A 6,159-nucleotide genomic window follows, 5' to 3' on the forward strand; every position below is an offset into this window, starting at 1 on the left:
TAATCCCAAATAATAACAATCCTGTATCATGGGTATTTTTGTTTGTTTGTTTTTGTTTAAGAAAATCCTCTCCTAGGATAGAATTGGAAGTAATTGCACCCCATGGAAATATAATACCAGCTTCATAACACTATACTGTAACCATCGGCTACACCAAAGTGTCACTGCTACTTACTCTGTTCTGTAACCCAGACGCTTCCTGTGATTTGATCTTCTAGGCCTACTCTTGCTGTTAATTCAATCATGACGGCGTAGGTAAATTGAAGAGTAGACTATAATATCCTTTCAATAAACACTTATAACCTCACTCACATGTACACAGCAAAATCTTTAGTGTTTATTAACTCTGACATTGAAAGCTACACATACTGTATAGGCCTACGCATACACAAAAACAAAATGCTGAGGATTTTACTGTATCCTCACCGTATAGGCGTATACTTATCCTCACCTAGAATCAGACAACATTTGTTTCAGTTCATTCTGGATGTTTTCTGGGGCGGATGTAATTTTTACCGTAGTTCTGGGAGACAGTCGGAGTAAGTGTCAAGTCTATAATATCTGCACTAGTAAGCTAATGAAGCTCTGCACTAGTAAATAGAAAATCAAACATGTCTGAAGTGAGTGGTGCAACAACACCCCCTGTTGGTGTAATATATAATAACTATGGGCCTCATGGCCCGGCAAGGCTATACTTCTTCTACTTCAGTGGTTTTCAACCAGTGGTCCAGGGACCACCCCAGTGGTCTTTGGGGAGGTTCCAGGTGGTCCCCAGCTAAATGATGGAGAGTTGGTAACCAAATGGACCCTTGTAGATCTTTAACTCTTGACAAGTGTAAAATGTTACGCTCTCAAGAGTTTTATTTTTTTTAAACATCTGCAATTAGTAATTAGTTAATTTACAAGTCTACACAATTAGAGAATGTAGAAGAATTGTTATTTTGATCAACGTTTGCCTGTTATCTCTCCTATCGTACCACATCAATACAGCATGGAATTCCGGACAAACTATTCTATTCTATTCTAAGTTTCGGGCCTGAGAGGCTAAATCTCATCAAATGCTGGCCCGTGGCTCAAATGCCGAATAAATAATGGACCTTGATATGAAAAGGGTTAAAAACCACTACTGTTCTACTTGGTTAGTCATGTTGACACATACAATCAAAGGTATAACCTTACATATACTTCTACTGGAACCTGATCTGTGATGTGAAACATCTGGATCTTATAGTTTGAACAAGTGGAATTTCTGTTTTTGTTGATCAGCTGTTCCGTTGGAAGTGACGACGGGACACGAACACAGTGCCACATGAATGTATATGAAGCAATACGACAATGAAGTAGCTATGTATCAGGGACGTGCAGAGAGTGTTAGAGGGGCAGGGGCTGAAATCCCGTAAGCGGGCACTTTTGGACAACAAATTGCGAAAATAGCAGATCTACAAGCTCACAACGCGTCGCAGCGCGACGCGTTGTGAGCTTGTAGATCAGCTATTTTTGGGGCGCAACCCAGCACTCTTTAGCTAGTGGAGATGCGGTGTACGACATGGATTTTTAAACAAATTTGTTCAACGCAAAATACTGTGTTCAATTTCAGGAGACTTCGGAAAAAAGCAATTATCCTGAATGCTGCCTTGCGGCATGGCATGGAAAGGAGTGGCATTTGCATTTCTTTCACCATGTAGTAAATGCTGCATTCGTGATCTGGAGAGGGCAATTGTTTTACAGACGGGTAAAAGGCAGGGGCTGAAGCCCCCTTTGATGTCTATGTGTGCACGAGTGCACGTCCCTGTGTAGCATGTTCTGTTGACATGTAATGTGTTAAAAATCTGGGTTTCACTCATTATTCTTCCAACCGTATAAAGTATCATTTACAGTTGGCAGTGACCACTCACTCGTGTTGTTGTCTTCTACCAGTAGAGTAATGCAGATGTAAATGTGTAAATTCTATTTATCACTAATGTGCTTCCATCAGCTACATGTGATAAGTTGAGTGTATATAGTTCCCCAACAACGCTGCAGTGTGTAAAGGCATTTATTCTGTATGCGTTTGTTTTATTTATTTCGTGCAATATTGCAACGGTTCTTTGGCCAAAGATTATTGAATTTGAAAAATTCATCCACTGATGTGAAATGCAAATTCTATAGTGTCAGGGTGTGTTGTGTGTGTGTGTGTGTGTGTGTGTGTGTGTGTGTGTGTGTGTGTGTGTGTGTGTGTGTGTGTGTGTGTGTGTGTGTGTCATGCATCGTTTGTTGGATTTGATTTGAGAGCTAAACACAACGGAGAGCCACTGTGTCAGAGAAATATATTTTGTTTACGAATGGTTATATTGTATATATTGTGCTGCACAAGCAAATAAGGGGTCAGATTCATCGGATATTTACTTTATTTTTTAATTTCATGCTGTACATATTGTGTTGCAGTGACTATAGAACCAGGGAAAATCCTACATTTCCTGATGTTCACCCAATCATCTTTGGATCATTTATGTTTAAGTTATATTGAGATGTTCTGTACATCCCTGTATTGTTGTGCTATAACTGTAAGAGAGAGGTCAATCTGTACATACTAATGTGTTCCTATTGTATTGTATTGTGTGACCACCAGTGATTTTGTAAATACTGTAGTGTGTATATCTGACCTATCATTGAATTGGTTGGCTTGAACGCCAATGTTTTACAAATAAAGAAAGAAAATCAAGACAGTTCTTTTTTACATTTTGCATACTGTAGGATGTGTTTTTCACAACAAAGGACTTTCATGTAGGGCCAGGGACACCCCCTTTTTTGTCCATGGCACCCGATGTGAAGAGAGTTTTGGTTCAAAATTGAATTATATTGTTTACATTTTGTTTGTAAATACAAAGATGCGAATATAATCCATTTCTAATGAATGAAGCCTTGGCCTGGAAGAGAGGTCATCAGGTGGTCTCTCAACCACTACACTCTCCAGTTGACGCGTCAGCAGTGATTGGCCAAGTCACTGCCCCTCTCCTCCAGATTTCCATCTATAGACTAATCCACGGAGGGGCGCCCCGGGAAGCACAGCCACCATCGAGGTGCAACCAGCACATATCATAATTGTAAATGAGAAATTAATTGATTGTGATGTTGAAAAATATTAAATTAATAATATAATTAAAATAATAATTAAACTACTCGTCATTTTGTCTGGGAACCGAGCCTATAGATTAGAGCCATCTCAAGGACCCCACTTTGGCACGCGTGTACACTTCCTCTGTGATTCATCCACTGAATAATAATGTGCAACATGTGAAGAAAAGAAATCACACCCGTGTGAACTGAGTGGTGCAACTCCCCCTGCGCGTCTCTCTCCGTCTCTCTCTCCCCCTCTCTCCCTCTCTCTCTAATTAGCAGGCAACAGTGCAACACTATCTCTCTCTCTCTCTCTCTGTTTCTGGCACAACAGCGCCACTTTTGCCCCTACTGGTACTCTAAACATAGTCAAATAGGTTGCCACACACAGTCACATAGGACGGACATTGCTGTTCCTTGGAGTGGTTCCACCACTCAAAAACAAATGTGATTTGGACTTTGTTTTTGTACCAGACGCAAGAAAGCTCAAATTGTGCATAGGTTAAGCATAATTGTTGCAAATTAGACTTATTGCAAAAATGTAATAAGATTCTCAAATGGTGTAATGTACTATATAAAAACAGTACTATATTTATTCTTTCAGGTCTAATCTTCCTCTTCAGAAAATGTGCAGTACCAGATAAGAACCACTAGATGGTAACCAATCACAACCTATGTGCTCTGTGCTCTGTCCTGTTGTCCCTTCAATTAAACAAAGATATAATATAAGTAGTAGGCCTAATTGTTTTTGGAGCCAAGAAAAAATGATTAAAAGTCAGTGCTCAAGCTTCAATCACAAATCACACCCCAAGACAGAAATCTTGGTGTAGTCGGTGGAATCAGACCCGAATTTCAACAGCTATAGATCAAGGTCAGACTTAGCCCCTTTCGGGACCCTACATAAAGCTTTTCTGAAATTTTGATGAGTTTTATGTTGGGTCCCTGGTCAGAACTATATTTTCGTATGGGAATTTCGGAACGCGGAAGTAGACATGCTCTCTAAGATAGAATCTGCGCCGTTTGACGGCCTGTTTTAGTTTAAATTATTCTGAATTCGGGAACTTTAAGTACCTATACATTCCGCTGTCAATATCTCCTGTGTCGCGGAAGCCGTTAAGTATTTTTAATCTTTGTTTGACCGATTTGGTCGCTTTATTTCTTCTTGTTTGTTTACCGTTTATTGTACCGCCTCCCGGTGTGCGGTTGGCTTGTGCGGCTACGTCCCTGCCTCTGATCTGCTGTGTCATAGCTATAGCGCCACTAGCTAGCCAGATAGGCGGTACAATGAGGTGTCAATAAACAAGGAAGGAAGAGATTAATCCAAGCTTCCAAATCGGGCAAACATAGATTAAAAATACTTAACGGCTTCCGCGCCACAGGAGATATTCGCAGGCGGCATGTATGGGTACTTATACTTTACATATTCAGAAAGCCTCACAAGGAAAAATGTCGTCACAGAGCGCGGACAGGCTCTAAACTTGTTGTTTATGTTTAAGAATGGCTGCGTACCAGGTGGCATGGTAGTGGTGCAACAGGACCCCATGGACTGGGTCGAACAAAATGTCAGAAACATAGGCCTATTACTCCAGCATCTCTCTTCTTATCTGTCTTATCTGTTAAATAAGTTATTTCAAAACATTACTCTTTATACTTTATTGGATTAGCATTGAATGTTTTAGGACAAAAATTTATTTCTGATCTTCTGCTACATGATGAACCCTCGATACTTCTCCTGTATGAAAAGCCAGGCCCAGAGTGGTGCATGCGATTTTAATTATTTTAACCAGTGCAATATAATGTTTTGCTGGAAGTGTCATGCTTCCAAGGAAGCTCGGCAGATCGCAAACGCAAATTGGATGAGTAGGGAGTCAATGGAGGGTATTGCAACTCTAGATTCATCCCATTATAAAAAAAATCTAGAGTTGTAAATTGCGGCTACATTTAGATGTGTACCAAGAAGGAGTAAAGTAATCAAGAAGTCCCCAAAGTTATAAGACAATGCATTGCTCATCGAAAAAGGAAAAAGGAAGTATCATCCTCACCCAACCTTCATGTCAAGAGTCCTCAGCTGGTTCCTTTGTTCAAAAGCTCTGAATTGTTTGTTCAGAGCTCAAAGCATCATACATTTCCGACCAAACTTTCCTTCTTCCCCTTCATAAAGTTCTTCTGTTAATTATTGATTTAATAGGTTCAGGCTTTAAAAGAGTTTGTTTGCCAAACAACTACCACCAAACACAAACGATCTTCTTACTGCCCAAAATGGAAGCCCTGGTTGCCTCACTTCCTGTACCTTTATAGCTTCCTGACACCTCACTTCCTGGAACTATTCCTGGAACTATTGTTCACATTGTTTTTCCCCACAGCTCCCCCTATAATCAAACCTTGTCAACAGAAAATGGATGACCATGGTTTAACTACACAAAACACAATATATTCTCCGTATGTTGGGGTTAAATATTCAACAATATTTGAATATATTCCCTTGTTATCCCCCAGTATATTTCATTTTCTTTCAATACTCATACAAGGACAGGAAATACATTACTTCAAACATTTATGTGGCAGTGTCACAACTTGTGACCTCACTAGTCACTAGAGAGAGGGTGGAGGAACTGGCGAAGGTGCATACAGCGAGGAAGCTGGACACCATCGTGGCAAATCCCCCACAACCCCCCTCCACATGGAGAGAGGGGCAGCTGAGCAGGAGGGGAAACGATAGATTAATCTAGAGGCCTACTCCATGTGGAACTGTATGATGATGAGTAGAGTAGCTATGAGTATTTCCGAGACACACCATGGTCGCTTTGCCAGGTCAACTGTCATAACAAAGTAAATAGAGCATGCACCTCCACTCTAGCCCAGGTGCTAGACAAAAGGCAGTACAAAAGAAAAAATAGAGTCTGCAACACTGGTATGAAAAACTCAGCTCCACTGGTTTATTTGATTCAACGTTTCGATCCCTTAGGATCTTCTTCAGGAACAATGTGACAGGGAATGGGTGTGTACCTATATACAGGAAGGGGTACAACTGATCTAACGATGGGTGGTGAGTGGTGACTCATG

This window comes from Protomyctophum parallelum (genome assembly GCF_964188405.1).
Source record: "Protomyctophum parallelum genome assembly, chromosome: 2".
In the NCBI taxonomy this organism is placed as follows: domain Eukaryota; kingdom Metazoa; phylum Chordata; class Actinopteri; order Myctophiformes; family Myctophidae; genus Protomyctophum; species Protomyctophum parallelum.